Source organism: Herpailurus yagouaroundi, unplaced genomic scaffold, assembly GCF_014898765.1.
Source record: "Herpailurus yagouaroundi ecotype Mexico unplaced genomic scaffold, PumYag 163, whole genome shotgun sequence".
Taxonomy (NCBI): domain Eukaryota; kingdom Metazoa; phylum Chordata; class Mammalia; order Carnivora; family Felidae; genus Herpailurus; species Herpailurus yagouaroundi.
This window is the reverse complement of record NW_024412404.1, coordinates 23,481,031-23,505,955: the sequence shown is the minus strand read 5'-3', so window position 1 is coordinate 23,505,955 and position 24,925 is coordinate 23,481,031. Positions and strand designations below refer to the sequence as shown.

Genomic DNA, 24,925 nt, shown 5'->3' with positions numbered 1-24,925 from the left:
TATAATTTAATATATTTATAATATATTTTGTATAATATATAATATTTAATAATATAATAATATTTATATATATATACTACCCTGATATAAATGCCAGACAAAAACACTACAAGAAAAAAAAAATTCAAATATCCTTGCACTATGGATATAAAAATATCCACATGTAGGGGCGCCTGGGTGGCGCAGTCGGTTAAGCGTCCGACTTCAGCCAGGTCACGATCTCGCGGTCCGTGAGTTCGAGCCCCGCGTCGGGCTCTGGGCTGACGGCTCAGAGCCTGGAGTCTGTTTCCGATTCTGTGTCTCCCTCTCTCTCTGCCCCTCCCCCGTTCATGCTCTGTCTCTCTCTGTCCCAAAAATAAATAAACGTTGAAAAAAAAAATTAAAAAAAAAATATCCACATGTATTAGAATATATACTAATGAATTCAACCAATCAGCATATCAAAAGGATTATATAACTGGGATTTACCCTAGGAATATAAGCACAGTTCCACATATGAAAATCAATGTAATACACCACATTAATAGAAGAAAAAAAACACATCACTTCAATTAATACAGAAATAACATTCAACAAAACTGATCATTCTTTCATAACAAAAACATTCAGAAATATGGAAATGTAATGGAACTTTCTCAACATTATAAAAGGCATATATATAAAAAAAAAGAAAAAACACATACTTAACATACTCAGTAGTGAAAGACTGAAAAGTTTTTTCCCTAAAATCAGAAGCAATACAAGGATGCATGCTTTCACCAATGCTAGTGAACAATTATCCAAGAAAATTAAATAAAAAGGCATCTGAATTGGAAGAGAAGTAAAACTATCTCTTTTCAAGCATAACGATTTTATTTATACATGATCATATAGATACATATATGTGTATACATATATATGTATGTATACATATGTGTATACATATATACATATATGATCATATATATACATATATACATAGATACATATATCATCCCAAAGAATCCACGAATTACTAGAGCTAAAAATAAATTCAGCAAAGTTGCAGAGTACAAAGTCAACACTGAAAAATCAGTTATTTTTTTTCCTATACACCAAAAGGAACAATCCAAAAAAAAAATTAAGAAAACAATATTAACCATGGCATCCAAAAACAAAAAGCCTAGAATAAATTTAACCAAGGAGGTAAAAGACTTACATGCTGAAAAAGACCTAGATAAATGAAAAGACATTTTGTGCTCAAAAATTATAAGAATTATGTTGTTAAGATGGGTACTACCCAAAGCAATCTATATTTTCAATGACATCTCATTCAAAATTCTAATGGTCTTTGTTGAAGAAATGGAAAAACTGATTCTAAAATTCAAATGAAAATGTGAAGGGTCCCAAATACCAGAACAGTATTAAAAAAGTACAAGTTCGGAAGACTCATACTTCCTGATTCCAAAACTTATCATGGGGCGCCTGGGTGGCTCAGTCGGTTAAGCGTCCGACTTCAGCTCGGGTCACGATCTCGCAGTCCGTGAGTTCCAGCCCCGCATCAGCCTCTGGGCTGATGGCTCAGAGCCTGGAGCCTGCTTCAGATTCTGTGTCTCCCTCTCTCTCTGCCCCTCTCCCATTCATGCTGTCTCCCTCTGTCTCAAAAATAAATGTTAAAAAAAATTTTTTGAAAAAAAAAAACTTATCATTATGATAATCAAAACATGTAATTACAGATTACTACAGTATTCAAAACAGTGTGTTACCGACAAAATGACAGAGATACAGATCAAAAGAACAGAACTGAGAGAACAGAAATAAATGTATACACCTCTGGCCAACTAATTTTTGACAAGGGTAACAATATGCACTCAATAAGGAGAGAATCATCTCTTCAACAAATGGTGCTGAGAGAGTTGAATATCCACATGCAAAAGAGTGAAGTTGGACCATTTCTTCACACCATAGAACTGCAGAGAAAAACTAAATGGATCAACAATCTAAACATAAGAACTAAAACCATAAAACTTCAGAGGAAAACACAGAGTTAAATCTCCATAACTTTAGATGTTGCAATGAATTCTTAAGATATGACATGAAGAGGGGTGCCTGAGTGGTTCAATTAGTTAAACGTCCAACTCTAGATCTTGGCTCAGATCATGATCTCATGGTTCATTAGACTTAGCTCCAAGTCAGGCTCTGTGCTGATGGCATGGAGCCTGCTTGGGATTCTCTCTCCCTCTCGCTCTCTGCCCCTTCTCCACTCGTGCTTTCTCTTTCTCTCAAAATAAACATTAAAAATGAGATACTACATCAAGAGCATAATGAAAGAAAATATAAATTGGACTTCATCAAAATTAAATTTGCACTTCATCAAAATTGTGGATCATAGGATATTATCAACAAAGTAGAAAGACAACCTACAGAATAGGAGAAAATGTTTGCAAATCATGTGTCTGATAAGTGTCTAGTATCCAAAATGTATGAAAATACAAACAAAAATTTTTAAAAAAGGGGTATAGGACTGAATAGACATTTCTCTGAAAAAGATATACAAATAGCCAGGAAGCACAAGAAAAATGAACAGCATCACTATTCATTTGGGAAATGTAAATCAAAGCCAAATAAAATATCACTTAACACCTAGTAGGATGGCTGTATTTAAAAAAAAAAAAAAATTAAGGTTAAAGAAAATTAAATGAAAACACCAAACTGTTATCAAGGATATAGAAAACCTAAAGACTTATACATTGTTAGTGGTTTGTAAAATGATTCAGCCATAAGGTGAATATATCCATATTTGCTTACTTTTTCTAAAAGCATTTGAGTAACAAAAAATACATAAAATTTTTTTAAACTATAATATAGTATTTATGAATATAATATTCATATTTCTTTCCCTGCTTAGCCTCAGTAATATTATATTCTTATCAAATATAGATATTGCTTGGATATTTGGGTGGTTTCCAATCTTATTATTACAAACAATGTTTAAATGAATCCCTAAAAATCAAAAGTAAAATGATACACACAAAACCAACTATATATCAAGTTCATGGAATAACCATTCAGGGAGAAACTATTTCAAGTAGAAAAAAAAAAGAAACAAAAACCCTCAAGCTGTTTTTAGTAATTATATTTTCTATGGTAGTATTATTATTCAGAAACCTTCATAGAACAAGATAATCCCATCAACCATTGCATTCCCTACATTAAGACATCACCAAGCAGTTCTGGTTTTACAATACTAGGTAAGGCATAATATTATTCTCCATAAAACATTCAGGTAAAGGAAACCAATCATTTCACATAAAGCCTATTTAAACATTCCAGTTTTCATCTGAACTTTTATTTTAATCCCATCAATCCATAAACATAGCTATATTCTCTCAGTCTAAAAGTAGCCCTAGTGGGGCGCCTGGGTGGCGCAGTCGGTTAAGCGTCCGACTTCAGCCAGGTCACGATCTCGCGGTCCGTGAGGTCGAGCCCCGCGTCGGGCTCTGGGCGGATGGCTCAGAGCCTGGAGCCTGCTTCCGATTCTGGGTCTCCCTCTCTCTCTACCCCTCCCCCATTCATGCTGTCTCTCTCTGTCTTAAAAAAAATAAATAAACGTTGAAAAAAAAAATGTTTAAATAAAAGTAGCCCTAGTTAGGACATCATCAACAGGTTTTGATACCAAAACCTGGGGGTTCCTGCAGTAGGGAGTCTCAGAAAGGTCTCGTTTACACCCAGTCACCATTTTACCCACTGGCATACGTTAAGGTATGCCTTAGGTCCTCAGAGGGGAAGAAGTAAGAGCCAAGAGACCTTGATCTTCTTCAATCTTCATTTTGACTTATCTACCAGATCACAATGTCAGGTGATTCCAGGTCAGGTTTCTCATTTCCATCTTTGCCTTTTACCTTTTAAATTCCTCCAAACTGGGATAAATAGGGTGGAGTCATAGGGGCCCTGTAAGGTTGTGGAGCCAGCACTAGCTCCCATTGGTACACTCAATCTTCAATAGCCCTATATTAACACCTCTGCTTCAACCTCATTAATGTTCAATACATTCATCCCATTTCTAATAAACATTGAGCCCTGAAAGAACAAGTCCCTAGGCACTCCCCTTCTGTCTTTCTCCTTTATCTTGTTAATGATTCTATTTTTTCTTAAACATCTTTAATAACTCTAAGGGAAACTGAAACAGCAAATATGACAAAGTTTTTTGAACAGTTGCTTGGTTTTACAGCATGGTTACATGGGGTACCCATTTAAAAGGGCCCCCGTGGGCACCTAGGTGGCTCAGCTGGTTCAGTGTGCCGACTCTTGATTTCAGGTCAGGTTGTGATCCCAGGGGGGTAGGACTGAGCCCTGCACTGGGCTCCACACTGAGCATGAAACTTGCTTAAGATTCTTTCTCCAGAGACACCTGGGTGGCTCAGTCGGTTAGGCAACCGACTTTAGCTCCAGTCATGATCTCACAGTTTGTGGGTTCAAGTTCTGCATCAGGCTCTGTGCTGACAACTCGGAGCCTGGAGCCTGCTTTGGATTCTGCATCTCCCTCTCTCTCTGCCCCTACCCTGCTCATGCTCTGACTCTCAAAAATAAATAAACATTAAAAATATTTAAAAAAAGAAAAGATTCTCTTTCTCCGGTGTGGAGGTTCTTCAAAAAATTAAAAACAGAATTACCCTGTGACCTAGTAATTGCACTACTAGAAATTTATCCAAAGGGTACAGGAGTGCTGATGCATAGGGGCACATGTACCCCAATGTTTATAGCAGCACTATCAACAATAGCCAAATTATGGAAAGAGCCCAAATGTTCATCAAGTGATGAATGGATAAAGATGTGGTATATATATATACAATGGAATACTCCTTGGCAATGAGGAAGAATGAAATCTTGCCATTTACAACAACATGGATGGAACTGGAGGGTATTATGCTAAGTGAAATAAGTCAGAGAAAGAGATATCATATGTTCTCACTCATATGTGGAATTTGAAAAACTTAACAGAAGACCATGGGGGAAAGAAAAGGGGAAAAATAGTTTCAAACACAGAGAGAGGCAAACCATAAGAGACTCTTAAATACAGAGAACAAACTGAGGGTAGATGGGGAGAGGGCGGTGGGAAGGAGGGGGAAATGGGTGATGGGCACTGAGGAGGGCACTTCTTGGGAGGAGCACTGGATGTTGCATGTAAGTGATGAATCATGGGAATCTACTCCCAAAGCGAAGAGCACACTGTATACACTGTATGTTAGCTAACTTGACAATAAATTTTATTAAAAAAAAAAAACAAAAACAGATTCTGTTTCTCTTTCCCTCTGCTTCTCTCTCTGGCGCGCGCTCTCTCTCTCTCTCAAATAAAAAGAAATGAAAAATAAAAAAATAAAAGGGGCCTCCTTAATCACAGCAGTTATCATGATCTGGTTAAGGGGCATATTCCATAGATGACTATCCCAATGACCATAAAGCCTCTCCAGTATGGCTTGCTAAAAGGTATACAGCCACTTCATCTGGGGCTTTCCACTACACGTTTATAGAAGAAAGATACTTTCTCTTCTCAGGAAACAAACTTTACAGCAGCTTTTATCCAGTCCACCAGGCTACCTGTTCCCACTGCATATAGCCATTTGTGACTGTTACATAGTGAGCTGTGCATTCTGTGTCAACCAAACACTCTCTTCCAGTCTGCAGCATTCAAAACCAAAGATATTGACCCTAAATTAGTCACTCTTACAATCCATTTCAGTAAAAGTTCTTCAAGAAACTAATGATGTACACATTCATAATATGAGACAACTCCTTGGCACTATAACCCCTGGTGTCAAAAGTTTCTTGGTTTTGCCTTCCCTCCAACTGGACTATCTTCCTGGTAACCAGAGGTCATAATAATACTCTCTGTTGTCCCAGAATAATCTTTCCCATTGCTGGTGGCTTTAAGACTATTGGGTTGTAATTCAGACTGACTGAAATCTAAGCTTGGCTCAGTATCAAAATCCACTCCAGAACTCTATATTACTTTCATTTTAGCTATACACATAACAATAATCAAGGAATTGTATATTTAGTTGGTTTCTCATGTGTATATCCTGTGAGCCATCTCATTGGGAGTTGAATCCACCAACACTTCTAAATTCCATTCCATACTTTTACTTATGGATCACAGTATAGGTGCACTTTCATATCATGAGTGAATATACAGCAATCCCAAAATTAAAAATTCATTACCCCTTTGCCCCCTCATCCCTTCTCTTCTCAAACCACCTGTTGCAGTCAGTCAGGGTTGATATAGCAAATTTCACTTTTTATGACACAAACTGCAGTGACCTTTCATGCTAACTATCCAGAGTTAAAACAAACTCCAAAGGTTAAAAGTAGAGCCTTCCAAAAACTGACCTTAATTCAGATACCACCAGCTAAAATTCAGGGTCTCCTAGGCCCTAAACAAATCCAGAGGTTCCTGCTACTCCCTCCCTCGGGTTCAATAATTCATTAGAACAACTCACAAAACTCAGGAGGGCAATATAGTTTACAATTACAATTTTGTTATGGCAAAAAGTATATTAATCATGACCGGCTAAAAGAACAGATACAGAGGGCAAGGTCTGGGATTACCCCAAATGCAAAGCTTCTGTATTCTCTCTCTGTGGAATCAAAATAGGTCACTTCCTTGGTATAGTGATGAGTAGCAATATGCACAGAGTACTGTTAACCAGGGATGCTCATCTGTGATTCAGTGTCTAGAGATTTTATTGGAGTATCCTTACAGAGGCAATTGATCAAATCATTGGCTATATACTGAACTCAATCTCCATCCCACTTCCTCTGTTCCCCAGAGGTCAGACTAATATCATATGGCTCAATGCCCCAACTCTATAAATCACAGGTTTGGTTGTTCTTTCTCCCCATCCTGAGTCATCTCATTAACTATTAAGGTCACTGTGAACAAAAACACTCCCATCACTTCAGAAATTCCAGAGATGGAGACGTTCTCATGCACACACTAGATACAAAAGCCAGCTGAATTCTTTGTTATACAACACAGGACTTACTATAAGACAAAACAAGACAACAACACAGCATGTTATTGGCTAAATAGACACATAGATCAATAGAACAGAACAAAGCTCAGAAGTAGATCAACACAAATATACTCAACTGATTCTGACAAAGGAGAAAAGGCAATTCAATATAGAAAGGATAGTCTTTTCAACAAATAGTGCTGCAACTCTTAGACAAAATTATATGCAAAAAAAATTAACACAAATACAAGTATATACAAAAATTAACTCAAAATGGATCATAGACCAAAATGTAAAATACAAGACTATAAACTTTTTGAAGTAAACAAAGTAGAAAACTTACATGACCGTGGGTTTAATGATTTTTTTTTAACTATACTATGAATAGCATTATCTGTGAAAGAAAACATTGATAATTTGGAATTTATTAAAACTTCTGCTCTGTGAAAGATGCTTTTAAGAGAATGAAAAGACAAGGCATAGACTAGGAGAAAATATTTGTAAAACACATATCTGATAAAAGATTTATATCCAATATATACAGAGAACACTTAAAACTCAACAAGAAAACAAATCAATTAAAAAAAAAATGGGCAACAGATCTAAACTGACATTTCACCCAAGATATACAAATGACAAATAAGCATATGAAAAGATGTTCAGCATTATTTGTCATTAGGGAATCGCAAATTTAAAACAACAATGAGATACCACTGTACACCTATTAAAATGCCTAAAATCCAAAACACTGACAATATCAACTGCTGGTGAGAATGAAGAGCAACTGGAATTCTCACTCACTGCTAGTGGGGATGCAAAATTGTTGTAGTTACTTTACAAAACAGTTTGGCAGTTTCCTACAAGGCTAAACATAACCTTACCATATGATCAAGCAACTGCACTCTTTGGTATTTCCCAAAATAATTAAAAACAACAACAATAACAACAATGACATCTGTCCACAGAAATACCTGCATGTGGATATTTATGGCAGCCTTATTGATAATGACCCAAAATTGGAAGCAACCAAGATTTCCTTTGATAAATGGATGGATAAATAAACTGTGGTAAATCCATGCAATGTAATACTATTTATCAATTTAAAAAATGAGGTATCTTGGGCGCCTGGGTGGCTCAGTCGATTAAGCGTCCAACTTCGGCTCAGGTCAAGATCTCACAGTCCATGAGTTCAAGTCCCACACTGGGCTCTGTGCTGACAGCTCAGCCTGGAGCCTGCTTCAGATTGTGTCTTCCTCTCTCTCTGCCCCTCCCCCCTCTCATGCTCTGTCTCCCTCTCTCAAAAATAAGTCAACATTAAAAAAAAATTTTTTTTAATAAAAAATAAATTAAAAATGAGGTATCAAGTCTCAAAAAAGACATGAATGAATCTCTAATGCATATTGCTAAATGAAAGAAGCCAGTATGAAAAAGCTATATACACTGTATGATTTCAATTACATGACATTCTTAAAAAGGCAAAACTATAGAGATACATCAGTGTTTGCCAGTGGTTCACTGGGGAGAGGGATAAATAGATGAAGTGTAGGGAATATTTTTAGGATGGTGAAAGTATTCTTTATGATACTGTAATGGTGAACACAAAACATAAGCATGTCAAAATCCACTGAACTTTACAGCACAAGGAGTAAACCTTAATGTATGCAAATTTAAAAAATATTTTAGGAAATAAGGGTCCCTGGAGGGAGTGCAGAATGTGACAGAAGTCTAAATGTATTACAAATATATGAAACCACCTCACTGAAAGGGATGAGTGGTATAAGGTGCTGACCTAAGTAACTTCAGAAATGAAAGGAGTCTTAAGACTAAAGGCTAAGAAATTCTATAAGCACTAGTTAATAAAGGTGTTTCCTGTCGGAGTACAAAGTGACAATTCTGATAGGACTATACATGTGCACTGGAACTGAACAATTACATACATGGATGGCTGAGGGTAAGCACCTTTCTCCCTGTTGGAGTGGGGGTTACAAACAAACAATGGGTAGAAGCAAGAATTATGCACAAGGTAATGGGTTAGAATTGGACATATCAATTTGTGAACTCATATTTAGCTCAAAATACGAATGTTAACATACAGAAATATTTATAGATAGGTGTATATACACAGGTTAGTACACACACACACATCTCCGCTTTCAGCTGACAAAATCCAGAACCAAAACCCTGGTTGCCACACACCTCACATGCAAATTTTGGTTTCTAATACAATTCTCCAATTAGAAACGAAGGCTCTTTGGAGGAAAGGGCTGATTCTAAGACTGAGGCAGGAAATATACAAGATGAGGTTGGGGCATCTTGTAGTGCTAGAAAGCTTAAAACAAACAAACAAAAAAAGGTACTCAAAACAAAGTAACAAAAAATACAATGATAGGGGTATGAATTAGAACCAAAAGTATAAAATATATAAGTCCACACTGATATAAAGAAATGACTAAATAAATAAATAAATAAATAAATACATGAGGAAGAAAAGACAAATCCCTTTCCATCCTGCAGTAGAAATCCAAATAATTTACACAGACATACTCCACCCTTATGGAGGTAGAGCCTAACTAGCTACTCCATAAGTGTAGACTGCCCAAAGTGATGTTTCCCAAAGACTACACTATGGAAAGAGAGAAGAAAAGAACAACTTTACTGTGGATAAACCTGAAAAACACTATCTCAAGTCAGGTAACCATGGTCAACAGCAACAATGGTTAAGTCATATTGACAGTATGCATCTTTGCAATGATATGATAAGAATGCATTTTTTTAACTCTGTGGCCTTTTGTCCAAAAACGTATTTCCCCAGTCTAATCATAAGGAAAACAGGAGACAAATCCCATTTGGGAAACATTCTACAAAACATTCGCCTAGTAGTATTCCTCAAAACTGTCCAGGCCATCAAAAACAAGGAAAGTCTGAGACACTGTCACAACCTAGAGGAGTCTAAGGAGACAGGACTACTAATTGTAAGACAGTATCCTGGACAGAATTCTATAACAGAAAAAGAAGGGGAAAACTGAGAATATCTAAATAATATGTACTCTAAATAATAAGATAGAAATATTGGTTAATATGACAAATATACTAATAATATAGTGATTTGCTAATAATAGAGGAAACTGGATATAGGATACACAGGAACTCTATTAGCTTTGCAATAATTTTTAAATCTACAACTCAAGTTTACCAAAGACTGAACATTTACTGGGATTTTAATCATAAGAAGTGATTGTTCATTTTTTTAGAGGAACAATAGTGAAATTTAGCTATGTCTGAACAAGAACTTATCTTAGAACAAGAACTTATCTTAGTAAAACATTCAGAAATAACTAATTAGTAAGAATACAGAAATATCTACACATAAATGTACAAGTATACACTTACATATATGTTAATACCATTCTAAAAATTATATTAATATAATTTTATATTATATCACATAAATCACACAAATCATGACGATGTCTAAGACTCACTTAAATTAAGCCCATTTGGAGGAGAGGAGTGGATGAATAGGGTTATAAATGGGAAAAGGCCATGATTTTGAACATTCTTTAAGTTGAATACCTGATATAGTGAGCCCCCTTACTCTTCTCACCAGGTTTGAGTATGTCTGAAATTTTTTATAAAAAATTAAGTAATTGCCTGATCTAGAAACAGTAAGGGCCAGGGGTGCCTGGGTGGCTCAGTCAGTTAAACATCTGATTCTTAATTTCAGCTCAGGTCATGATCTCACGGTTTGTGAGTTTGAGCCTTGTGTTGGCTCTGAGTTGACAGCGCAGAGGCTACTTGGAATTCTCTTTCTCCCTCTCTCTCTCTCAAAATAAATAAATAAACATAAGAAAAAAAGGGGGCCAGAAAACAGACTCCAGGAAAAAAAAAAAAGGTTAAAAAAATTAAAAAATGAACAGAAATAGGAAAATAGAGAAAAGCGCATAAACTCATGTGACATATAATAACCAATCATTCAAACTCTAGGAAAAGGGCACAGAAACAATGGAGGTGATAAAAAAAAAATTCAGATTTGAAAAGGATAATGGATCAAACTCCTCATTTAAGAATGCTTCAAAAATTCTTGTTTATAATTATTATCTTGCAGAGACCCAAACATATTTAGTGAGTGAAAATAAATAAATCCAGACTAACATTCTGCTCCAGTAACTTTTTTTTTTAATGTTTATTTTTGAGAGAGAGAGACAGAGAAACGGAGTGCGAACAGGGAAGGGGCAGAGAGAGGGAGATAACAGAATCCAAAGCTGGCTCCAGGCTCTAAGCTGTCAGCACAGAGTCAGATGCAACCTGAGCTGAAGTTGAACGCTCAACAGACTGAACCATCCAGGTGCCCCAGTAACTTCTAATCAGTGTTCTTCCTTGTCTCTCACTTCCATCATGACATTGAAAAATCCCTGCTCAGAGAAATTTCAGATGTAGTTTTGCTACAAAACTCTTCCTGAAATAAAGGCTAAGGCAGTTAGTCTAACTGTAAAGAAAACTCAAATAAACGGCCAGATGTGATGAGAGTGACCAAGTTTAAATAAGCTTATAAAATATCCCTACAATGCATGCATTTTACAGAAGAAATTCCCTTACTATAGAGATGGTTCCCAGACCAAGAGAACAGAACTCTATTAACATGTCTACATAAATTCTTTACAAAGAATACCCTATGCTTAAATAAATAAATAACTGTTCATCATTGTATTCTCTGTGAATTATGTAAATAAAAAGAGAAGACTTCAACTATAGCTCGCTATTTCTCTTTTGCTCTCATGAAATGATGATCTTAGATTTTCCTCCATTCTTCCCAGGAACAAACATAAACACATTTTAATACCCAGGAATACCTTAAAAAAATAAACACAGTATATAAATTTCCAAATCTAAGAGCTCCAGAGGAAGAAAGGACTACTCACTGTTTCATTTTGAGATCTCCATGCTGAGATTATGATTGTCACAACATACTTGAAGAATTCTACTGCAGTAAAAATAGAAATTCTAGAGAAATGAAGTATCTTCTTGATAAAGAAAATAATGCCTGGAATAATACCTGTGAATAGGTTAGGTTACACGGCAAAAGAGGAATTAAGGTTGCCAGGGGAATTATGACTGCCAATCAGCTGACCTTAAAATAGGGATTTTATCCTGGATTATCGAGGTGGGTCCAGTGTAATCACTCCTTAGAGTACAAGAGAGAGGCAGGAGAGAGGCAGAGGAAGAATGGTCAAAGAGATGCAGCATTGCTGGCTTTAAAGATGGAGGAAGGGAGGAGGGCATGATTCAAGGGCAGCTGCTTAAAACTGGAAAAGGTAAAGAAATGGATTCTTCCCTAGAGCCTCCAAAATGAATACAGCCTTGCTGACACCTTGATTTCATCCCACTGAGACCTGTGTCTGACTTCTAACCTACAGAACTATAATAAACGAGTGTTGTTTTAAGACACTAGGTTTGTGCTAATTTGTTACAACATCAAGAGAAAGCAAATACAGTACATTGTCTCTTTAAATTTTGTAATTAGACTTATTTGCTTCTTCTGTTTTAAATCCAACTCTATTCCTATTGCCTGCAAAGTTTATTGTATAAGTATCTGTTCCCTCCTTTCTGCAGTACTTCCCAGTGGGCTGAAAGAGAGAAACCCCAACACATAAGCACAATAGCAGCTGAAAAGGAAGGAGAGAAGAGTCAGTGTGTGATCTTGTATGGAACTTCCAGTCAATGTAGGTAAACTCTCTGCCCTGCCAGCCTTGTAATACGTTGTGGACTTCAGCAAAAAGTCCAAGTCAAGTTCTGCTTGACTTGACTTAAACCTTTTCAAATTTACTTTAGCCTTTACAGGTTTTAGATGAATAATTTTAGCCACATTGGTTATAATGGTGGGTGGCAGATTTCAGTTAACATGTATGTTTGTTGAAAGTTTAGCTGAGCTACTCCATCACATTGCTGCCTCAGCATGCATTTTTTGGCTAAGGTGCCTGAGAGGGTCTTAAATTGACACTAATCCCTTGCGCAAATGTAAGCCCTAGATGACAGCCCACAGTTACAAGTAAATGTAAGTACCTTGCCTTCAACACCTTCCCCTGGGGGCCCTCAGATAAAATCGCTGTGAAGCTTACCAAAACCCTTGCTCTTTATAGTCTGACTGGACAATCCACCTTGGCCTAGGAACCCCAAAACACTCCACCCACATACCCTAAAAAGGCATACCTAGATCATCACTCTTTCTGTTTGTATCCTGCCTTTAACCTTCCTGTGTGGCCCCTTGGGAAGGGGATATACTTCTTCCAAGGCCTGTGAGTAGTAAACTTCTCTATCTCTGCTCACTATCCAGCATCCTGGGGGCTCTACTTAACAAATGTTGATTTAACAAAATCATAACAATGTTTAATAAATTGAAATGCCAAAATGCATTGGTGATTTAGTGTAGTACTCTTGTTGGATGATGGAAAAATGAATGTATTTAATGATCCCAAATCCTTCAGTGGTCTGAATTTCCTTCTTTGAGATTCAATTTTCTTTCTTTAAACCAGTCCATTTCCAGTGCATCAGTGAGTGCCAATAATGGCTGAGTATTAGACTTACTGCATATTACATAAAATGGAGTTTATTATGCTGTTTCCTATGCCTAAAATGAATGCTCATCCTCTCTCTTCCTTGGCCAATTGGTTAACTTTGTATTCATTTTTTTTTTTAATTTTTTTTTTCAACGTTTATTTATTTTTGGGACAGAGAGAGACAGAGCATGAACGGGGGAGGGGCAGAGAGAGAGGGAGACACAGAATCGGAAACAGGCTCCAGGCTCCGAGCCATCAGCCCAGAGCCCGACGCGGGGCTCGAACTCACGGACCGCGAGATCGTGACCTGGCTGAAGTCGGACGCTTAACCGACTGCGCCACCCAGGCGCCCCTGTATTCATTTTTTGAAACAACTCAGATGTCACTTCCTCTTCGAAACCTTCTGAACACACACACACACACACACACACACAGTTAAACCTCCCTTCTGCATTATTTTGAGACCACATGCATACTAATCATATCATGCATAAAATTACACTATGATAATTTATTTATAGTATATCTGCCAACCATACTAGTCTTTGTATTCATCAAGAACAAAGACAACCTTATCCATATCAGTATCTTCAGCACTTAACAGTATGCCTGGAACATAGTAGAAGCTAAGTAAATAATTACTAAATTAAACTTCCTATTATAATAGTCTATAATAAAATATATAGAGTGAAGAAAAATATTATGTTTAAAGGGTTACCAGTTATATTTGATAAATTTAAACTTTTTTTCATACATAAAAGTTACATTAATAGGCCAAAAGAACCTATAATAATAATCAAATGCATGTAGAAGATTCACTAGTTTGGGGAAAAAAATTAATTAAACAAAATTTAGTTTCATCTTATTTTGTCCCCTTATCTGTAAAAAACAAAACAAAACAAAACAAAAAAATAACTGAGTTGGATTAGATCCTTCTATGTGTTCAAGTTCTGTATTCTGTACCACAGCATAGCTGAATGTATCAATATCAGTTTAAGGTTTTCATTTACCTATATTAAGACGGTCTCAACTTTCTGAAATCTGTCCCTCCACTATGACATCCATGCTAATGTCACATTTTTAGTTCCTTGCACCTTGCTATTATGACACGTGGTACGTTAGAAACTTACTTTGTAAATAGGTTATGTCACAATGTAAAAGGAAAAGTACTGAATAGTATTAAACGGTAACTTTAAGTTTTCTGTTTATCTCAAATTAAATCATAACACACATTTCAACAAGTATATATTAAGCCCTTACTTAGTGCCAGAAACCTAAAAGAGGTGATAAGAGAGATAATGAAATATCACGTATATTTAAAATAAGTAGTAGTAGATTAAAAGCAATCAGGTAGGGGCGCCTGGGTGGCGCAGTCGGTTAAGCGTCCGACTTCAGCCAGGTCACGATCTCGCGGTCCGTGAGTTCGAGCCCCGCGTCGGGCCCTGGGCTGATGGCTCAGAGCCTGGAGCCTGTTTCCGATTCTGTGTCTCCCTCTCTCTCTGCCCCTCCCCCGTTCATGCTCTGTCTCACTCTGTCCCAAAAATAAATAAACATTGAAAAAAAAATTTTTTTAAAAATAAAAGCAATCAGGCAAGGTGTCTGGGTGGCTCAGTCGGTTAAGTGTCCAACTCTTTATTTGGGCTCAGGTCATGATCTCACGGTCATGAGATCAAGCCCCACATTGGGCTCTGTGCTCAGCGTGGAGCCTGCGTGGGATTCTCTCTCTCCCCCTATCTGCCCCTCCCCCACATGCACACGTGCGCTCTCTCTTTCAAAATAAATAAACATTAAGGGGGAAAAAAAGGCAACCAGACAGACCAGTATAAGATGACAACACTCCACAAAGGAGTTTAGACTTGACACTACAAGGAATGAGAAAAACAACAAATATCAAATTAAACCAGCAATTTAGGATGATTTTGGCAGAATGAATAGAACCAACAGTATCAGTCATAACTTTTTTTAACGCAATTTTTTTAGTTTTTTTTTTTAATGCTTATTTTTGGGAGAGAAAGAGAGAGAGAGAGAGAGAGAAAGACAGAGAGTGAGTGGGGGAGGGGAAGAGAGCGAGGGAGACACAGAATCCGAAGCAGTCTCCAAACTCAGCTGTCAGCACAGAGACCGATGCAGGGCTCAACCCATATCAGATCATGACCTGAGCCAATGTCAGAAGCTTAACTGACTGAGCCACCCAGGCACTCCTCAGTCATAGCTTCTAATAGTAAGAAGGTGACACCTGACTTCTCTACAGTCAGCAAGTAATGGAATTTTGCCAAGTGTACCCTCTAAACCTATTTTCAAAATCACCCACACCTCTAATCTTCACTCTGCCACCACTTTAGCCCAAGCCACTAGCATCCTTCAGGAAACAGTAGTAGCTTCCAGCATCTTGCCTTATTCCTTTCTAATTCAATCTTTATACAGAGCCTTCTTTTTTAATTTTTTGCAACTTTTTTTTATTATTGAGAGGGAGAGCGTGCGCACACACATGCACAAGCTGGGGAGGGGCAGAGAGAGAGAGGGAGACACAGAATCCGAAGCAGGCTCCAGGCTCTGAGCTGTTAGCACACAACCTGACTCCGGGCTCAAACCCATGAACCGTGAGTTCATGACCTAAGCTGAAATCGTTCAACCAACTGAGCCACCAAGGCACCCCCATACAGAGCACTTTTTTAATGTAAATGTAAATTGAGTAATGTCCCTTTCAGGCTTAAAATCCTCCAATAATTCCCTTTCAATTTTTAGGACAAACATCCAAATCCTCTGAACTCTATAAAAGCTCTATACTCACAGCATCCTCTCCTGCCACTCCACCCTTCTGTGCCACTGCTCAAGCTATACTAGCCTTCTCTTGGTTCCTCAAATATTCCATAATCCCTTCCTGCCTTAAGGCCTTCCCATATGCTGTTTACTAAAACACATAACATTCTTGCAACTATTATACCCTTTTTACCCTAGGACAACTTAGCTCAAATATCATTTCAAAAAAATGCCTTACCTAACACCCACACTAGACCAGGTTTTCCAATAACATACTTTCATACTTAGTAATTTCTCTTCTGCAGCACTTTCCCCTCTTATTACCTGAAGATAGTTAATGAGTTCACTAAATATTTCAATGACATCTGCCTCATTAAAACACAAACACCACTAAAACAAAAGCTGTAGCTGCCTTGATCAATGTATCCTCAATATCTTGCACATAACAGTCAGTCAAATATACTGAATGGATTAATAGATGACTGGTGGCCAGGGAAAAAAATGGTACTACGAATGAGAACAAAAAGAAAAGTGAATGCCTAAAAGAGTTTACACAGACTTACATTTAGCTTGAAAAATTAATTTCTGAACCTTTAAAATTATTTGTAGTATTCTAATCCAAGAGTCAGCAAACTTTTTTTAACGACGAAATAGTAAATATTTTAGTTTGTGGGCAAATACAGTCTCTGTTGCAACTATTCATTCCTGCCACAGCAGCATGAAAGCAGCCAAAGACTATACATAAAGGGCATGGTTGTGTTCCAATAAAGCTTTATTGACAAAAACACACTGGCAGCCTGCAGGCTACAGCTTGCTGGCCCCTAATACTATATCCCAAAGAAACAGGAGGCAGAAATTAAACAAATGCAAAAAAATAAAACTGTTCTCTTTTCATTTTAAACTCATAAAGAAGCTTTTGTTGAAATGCCATACCAATGTCCCCAAACTCTGAACTCAAAATGGGTTAGCATGTATTAGTTGAAAGCAAACATGGAATACTCCTTTAACGGTCAGAATTAAGTATATCTCCTCTCTTAATCTGGATCCTGAGTTTTTACTCAGGCAGCAACTGTCTCTTTACTCATATATATTTCTCAGTAATTAGAGTACAGAAGCACAGAATGGAAATTTAAAACACATGCTGAACAAATTAACGATCCAACCATATATTAGCCTTTCCCCTTTCATTCTTCTAGTCTATGCAGAGACAAGAGGAGAAGCAATTAATCTGAATGTTTTGATTTTCAAAAAAGGAATTCTTCAGTAAGACTGGTATGTTAGGCCAACCTGTGCATGGATGCTCTTTTCATATTACTTGGGTTCTAATTCCCCATGTTCACTGTCCCTCCTTATGTGTGCCTTTGTTACTTTGCTCGGTCTCTGACTCCTCATGCCTCACTCCTCCACCCCCAATTCTACCTGCCAATTTGAAGGAAGATGCTTTCTTGGACATCTTAATCTTAATAATATAGGTGTGGTATAAACATCCCCAGACCTGTACATGTATCTGCTGTATTATCAAAACAAATGACAAAAAAATTCATAAAAATCATGACAAATGCTTCTTTTTAAATTTTTGAGACAGAGAGAGAAAGAAAGAGAGAGAACAAGTGGGGGAGGGGCAGAGAGAGAGGGAGATGAAGAATCCAAAGCAGGCTCCACAGTGTCAGTGCAGAGGCCAACGTAGGGCTTGAATCCTGAACTTTGAGATCATGACCTGAGGTGAAGCTGGATGCTTAGCCGACTTGAGTCACCCAGGTGCCCCCCAAAATCCTTCTTTTTGTAGTAAATTTTATGGGATATGTATTATTTTATATGATTAATATGGATGCTTGGGTTTAGAAGTATCCAAAGAGCTAAAAGCTTCATTTTTCAAACAGTGGCTAATTTCAAAGTTTGATGTGAACTAGTCCGATTTTTAGGAAATGTGAATTATATTATCACAATGGTCAGTGAAATTAATTATAATCAATGAGGAAAGTGCAGCATCTTATGTTGGAAGGATTTATAAGAATGTGAGATCAGTTCAATCCTAAAGATTCAAGAGGCATCTACTGGAAAATTGTTTGAAAGAGGGAAAATATTATTTGTTTGGAAAAAATATAGCACATACAATACCATCTTTGTTGTGCATTTATAGCAAGAAGAACTACATAATTATTATTCTTTAAAAGAGTCTCATTAAGGATGTTAGGCATTCTGACTTTTATTGTTGTTTTGTAATCAGATTGACTTTAATGAAAAACACATTTATAAATATATAGGTGTATTAGTTTGTTCTTGTTGTAACAAATTACCACAAAGTTTAATAGCTTAAAACAATACAAACTTATCTATTTACAACAGTCAAGATATGGAAGCAACCCTAGTGTCCATCCATAGATGAATGGATTAAGATATAATATATATTAGCCATAAAAAAGAATGAAGACTTGCCATTTGCAACAACATGGATGGAACTAGTGGGTACAGTGCTAAGTGAAATAAGTCAGAGAAAGACAAATACCATATGGTTTCACTCATGTGATATTTAAGAAACAAAATAAATGAATGAACAAAGAAAAAAAGAGACAAATTTAAAAAACAGACTCTTCAATACAAGAACAAATTTGTGGTTGCCAGAGGAAGGATGGGTAGGGGAATGGGTAAAACAGATAAAGGGAATTAAGAGTACAGTTACCTTGATGAGCACTGAGTAATGTATGGAATTGCTGAACCATCATATTGCACACCTGAAACTACTATAACACTATACTAATTATACTTCAAAAATATATATATATACACACATATATACGGTCATTCAGTGAACAAAGATAACTTTGAATCAGTAGCTGTGTCAGAGTCCTCAATACCACCCCCAGGTTAGATGATTCATGAGGATTCACAGGACATAGCATATAGTCATATTCACAGCTAAGATGTGTTCTAGAAAAAGGATGCAATACAAAAGAAGCAAACATGGGGCAAAGTTGAAGGAAAAAGTCCTCTCCCAGTGCAGTCACACAGGATGTGCTTAATTTCTCAATGCCCAAAAGTTGTGACAACAAATTAAAAGAGTTGTCTAGGGGTGTCTGGGCGGCTCAGTTGGTTAAGCATCCAACTCTTGGTTTTGGCTCAGGTCATGATCTCTTGGTTCATGAGTTTGAGAACTCACGAGAGTTCAGCTCTGTGTGGCAGCGTAGAGCTTGCCTGGGATTCTCTCCCTCTCCCCCTCCCCATCTTGTCCCTCCCCTGCTTGTCTTTCTTTCAAAATAAATAAACTTAAATAAATAAATAAATAAATAAATAAATAAATAAATAAATAAATGTGTTGTCTATTATGAATGTTCCTAAGAAATGAGGTGATTTTTTTTTTTTTAACGTTTATTTATTTTTGGGACAGAGACAGAGCATGAACGGGGGAGGGGCAGAGAGACAGGGAGACACAGAATCGGAAACAGACTCCAGGCTCCGAGCCATCAGCCCAGAGCCTGACGCGGGGCTCGAACTCCCGGACCGCGAGATCGTGACCTGGCTGAAGTCGGACGCTTAACCGACTGTGCCACCCAGGCGCCCCAAGAAATGAGGTGATTTAAATTGGGGGTTGGTCACATGGGCATCCTCTGCCCAGCATGTATACAACTCCAGAATCTCTGAACAAAAGCAAGTGTCCAGTATAAACTACATTATTTGTACAAATACTTCAGGTACAATGAGCCACTTTTATTTAGGGAAAGATTTTTATCACTGTAGGAAACTGTTTAAGGAAACAGCCTGCCTTTCTAAGGATAGGCAGTATTAGGGCTACAATGTTAACCCCCCCCAACTTTTTTTTTTTAACATTTATTTGAGAGAGAGGGAGAGGGAGACAGAGAGGGAGGGGGGAATGAGTTGGGGAGGGGTAGAGCAAGGGAAACAAAAGATCCGAAGCAGGCTCCATGCTGTAAGTGCAGAGCCCAAGGTGAGGCTTGAACTCAAGAACCCTGAGATCATGACCTGAGTCAAAACCAAGAGTTGGCCACTTAACTGACTGAGCCACCCAGGAGCCCCATCAACCTTTTTCTCCACAGTACCCCAAGTATATTATGAAGATGTATTAATAAGGATAAATTATTATGCCTCATACCAACTTCAAATGGAGCAAAGTCTTAAATGTGGAACAATTAAAATAACTAGAAGATAATAAAATAATAAATAGCTAACAAGAATTAAAGTCAGACAACATAAAATTTCCTTTATCAGTAAGAACAAGGCAAAGGAACATAACAGAAAAATCAGCAAAGTAACTAAGTAATTCACATAAAATGAAACCAAACAGCCAGGAAATAATGGGAAAAATGATAAATAATAATATAAATGCAAATTACATGACATACACTTCCATACTCACCAGACTGGCTAAAATTTTAGTCAGATAATAGCAAGTGTGGTGAATATGAGGAACAATAGAAATCTTTCTTCATTGATGGGAAGGATAAATTGACAAAAGCATTTTAGGAAGATATTTGGCAGCATCTAATAAAGTTGAAGATCCATATATGTTCTGATCCAGTAATGTTATTCTTAAGGTTTATATCCTAAAGAAACCCTAACCTATATGATCAGAGACATGAGTAAGAATGTTTGCTGCTGCACTATTTAAATATTATTATTATTATTATTATTATTATTTAGTGAGGAATAGCTCAAATGTTCAATAGCAAGGGAACAGAGAGAAAAAATTAGTATATTTAAGAGATATTATACACCATATTATACATATTATATGGCAGTAAAAATGAATTAACTTACACTTATAATACACATGTATCACAAAAACATAAAACTAAGGGGAAAAAAAGTTGCAGACCATCATGTATCACTTACATAAGTTGTAAAAACACATAAAAAACTATTATTTATTGTTCACAAATACACAAATGTACTAAAGATTAAAAAAAAGGAAAGAAAAAATAAGATGGCCTATATAACATGACTTAGAATTGTTTTTTTTTTTTAATATTTATTTGAGAAAGCACATGTGCACACAGTGGGGGAGGGGCAGAGAAAGGGAGAGAAGAGAGAGAATCCCAAGCAGGCTCTGCACTATCAGTGCAGAACCTGACGTGGGGCTTGAACTCACAAACCATGAGATCATGACCTGAGCTGAAATCCAGGCAGATGCTCAACCAACTGAGCCACCCAGGTGCTTCAGAATTCACTGTTTTAAAGCAAGGCACATTAGAAGAAACTTGCTATTATATTTACTATTAAGGTGCTATTCAATGCATTATTTACTATATAATAAAGCCTTCTCTTTATAAAAACCAATGCATAGGGGTGCCTGGGTGGCTCAGTCAGTTGGGCGTCCGACTTTGGCTCAGGTCATAATCTCACGATTTGTGAGTTTGAGCCCCACGTTCGGGCTCTGTTGCTGCCAGCTCAGAGTCAGGAGCCTGCTTCAGGCTCTCTCCCCTCTCTCTGCTCCTCCCATGCTCATGCTCTGTCTCTCTCTGTCTCTCAATAATAAATAAACGTTAAAAAAAATTTTTTTAAGAAAATCAATGTATATAATAATAGTAAAACAAAGGCTGAAAATCAATGCTCTAATTTCCATGTTAAGAATTTTGGGTGAAAAAAAGAAATAAAATTGGGGTGCCTGGGTGGCTCAGTTGGTTAAGCGTCCAACTTTGGCTCAGGTCATGATCTCACGGTGAGTTTGAGCCCCACATCAGACTCTGTGCTGATGGCTCAGAACCTGGAGCCTGTTTTGGATCCTGTGTCTCCCTCTCTCTATGCCCCTCCCCCGCTCATGCTCTCTCTTGCTCTCAAAAATAAATACAACATAAAAAAAAATTTTTTTAAAAACATGGAAGGAAGGAAAGAAAGATATGACCTAAAAATCAATAAAACAGGAAAAAAAGTAAACAAAAGAGAGAAATCAGGAAAACCCAAATTTTGTTCTTTGAAATGAACAAAAAGAGAGGAAACACCAATTATCAATATCAGGAATGAAAGAGTAGACATCACTATAAGACTGTAAAGATGTTAAAAGATAAGATAATCTTGAGTAACTTTCACCAATAAATGACAACTTAGACAAAATAGACAAATTCTCAAAAAGCAACACAAGAAGAAATATACATACAAATCCTTTTTTTTTTCTTTCCTTTAAGTAGGCTTCGTGCCCAGCCTGGAGCCCAACGCAGGGCTTGAACTCACCACCCTGAGATCAAGACCTGAGCTGAGACCAAGAGTCGGACACTTAACCTACTGAGCACCCAGACGCCTCAGCAGATAAAATGTAAAATGTTTTAAGTAGATATGCTCATTAAGATTTATATGTACATTTCTGGGACACCTGGGTGGCTCAGTAAGTTAAGCATCGGACTCTTGATCTCAGCTCAGGCCTTGATCTCGGGATGGTGAGTTCAAGCCCTGCACTGGGCTTGGTGCTAGGAATGAAGCCTACTTAAAAAAAAAAAAAAAAAAAAAAAACCAAAAACATTATATCTGTCATTAAAAAACCCTCACAAAGAAAACTCCAGGTCCAAAAGGCTTCATTTGGTGAACTGTAGACATTTAAGAAAGAGGTAACATCAATTATACATAAATTCCTTGAAAGGGCAAAAAAACAGGAAAGACTTCTCAACTCATTCATGAAGCTAGCACAACCCAGATACCACATGTGAAAAGAAAACTAAAGAAAAATAAAGCCATCTTGCTCATAAACATAAATGCAAAAAAATATAAATAAACTATTAGAATGTCAAGTCCAACAACATTTAAAATAATAACACATCATAACCAAGTGAATTTATTCCTGGAATGGAAAGAAAATATTTGAATATCAATATTCAAAATCAAGAAATGTAATATTTGAAAATCAAGAAATGTAATCTATTTACACCAACAGAAAATATATAACATATGACAGGAAAATATTTTTATCATTTTAATAGATGAAGAGAAAAATTAGCATCTACTCACAAAAAAAATCAGTAAATGAAATAGAAGGGAACTTCCTTAATCTGATTAAAGATATCTATAATCATCCCCCCATACACATATACACCCACACACACAGAAATTTTAATGGTGGACTATTAAAACTTGGCTGAAATTCTATCACCATTTCAACTCGACATTATGTTGGAGGTCCTAACAAGTGCAATAAAAGGGAGGATGGGAGATGGAGACTGTGCAAATGGTTATGACTGCATAGTATATGTAGAAATTTCAAAAACATCCATAGGCAAATTAGTAAAACTAATAAGTGAATTCACCAAGATCACTGGAAAAACAGCTCAAAATACAAAAATTAAGTATATTTGCACATACAACAAAAACTTAGAAAATAAAATTTTAAAAGTGGTGCCATTTCTAACAATGAAATAAAATACTTTTTAAAAAGCCAATATGTATAGAGTTCCTTGTCTCGACCTAGACTGGAATGAACACTTGTAAGGAACAACCATGATGGTGGTTGGGGAATCGGGGGGAGGGAAGGACATGGGCTTAGATGAGAGGGATGGGGAGACCAAGAAAAATGAGAATATGTTAAGCTCCTTGTGGATTAAGTTATAAATATTTATTTGAACTATTTTAGGGGAAAAAAGGAGAAAAAGAAACAAAAAGTTTCAGATGGCAGAATGAAGTCCAAGTATATCAATAACTACAAACATAAAAAGACTAAATTCACTGGTTAAAAGAAAAAGAGATATTGTAATTTTTTTAAAAAATTATAACTTGGGGCGCCTGGGTGGCGCAGTCGGTTAAGCGTCCGACTTCAGCCAGGTCACGATCTCGCGGTCCTTAATTTCGGCCCCACGTCAGGCTCTGGGCTGATGGCTCAGAGCCTGGAGCCTGTTTCCGATTCTGTGTCTCCCTGTCTGCCCCTCCCCTGTTCATGCTCTGTCTCTCTCTGTCCCAAAAATAAATAAAAACGTTGAAAAAAAAATTTAAAAAAAAATTATAACTTATTTGCTATGTATCAAAAAGGTTCATGGTAAAAGGATGAAAAATACATAAATAAAACTGATATAATATACAATATCTGGGGGGGAAAGGCTTTAAGACAAAAAGCATGACTAATAGAGAAGATCACTAAATTATGACTTTAAGTCCTATTTCACAAAGAAAACAATTCTGAACAAGTACACACCGAACAAAATACATTAAAAATATAAAAAGCAAAAAATTGATAGAATTTTGGAACAAAAATGGTAAATCCACTGTCACAACGAGATCTTAACACTGTTTCAACATTTGCCATCAATCCTCCAAACTATCTCAGACTTTTTTCCTCTTAGGTCAGAAGATTTATGAACTTAAAGACGAATGGTCAATTCAAGTGCATTCTGAACTCTTTTAGAGGCTATTTCATCATTAAGTTACAGGAACAGTTAACTGAAAATAGTGAGAATCTCTGAAAAATGTCTGGTACTAAAGTGGATTATTGCTGCCATCTGCTGGAAACAATTTTTATCCCCATTTCGATCATATTCGCTTTAAAAAGTCCTTGTAAGGGGCGCCTGGGTGGCGCAGTCGGTTAAGCGTCCGACTTCAGCCAGGTCACGATCTCGCGGTGCGTGAGTTCGAGCCCCGCGTCAGGCTCTGGGCTGATGGCTCAGAGCCTGGAGCCTGTTTCCGATTCTGTGTCTCCCTCTCTCTCTGCCC

General features: G+C 36.9%; 1 protein-coding gene across 9 annotated transcripts in view; it reads right to left on the bottom strand.

The window, feature by feature from the left end:
- The window catches only part of CCSER2 (coiled-coil serine rich protein 2), a 200,576-nt gene that overhangs the window by 115,470 nt on the left and 60,181 nt on the right, over positions 1 to 24,925 (bottom strand). Inside the window, exon 1 of one of the 9 annotated variants that reach the window (XM_040485612.1) lies at positions 14,536 to 14,553. The exons of 7 other annotated variants lie outside the window; for them this stretch is intronic. The gene's annotated coding sequence lies outside the window, so the exon portion shown is untranslated. Of the gene's footprint in view, positions 1 to 11,890; positions 11,972 to 14,535; positions 14,554 to 24,925 lie in introns of those variants that run through there. One more of the 9 variants, XM_040485611.1, reaches the window with a different exon arrangement.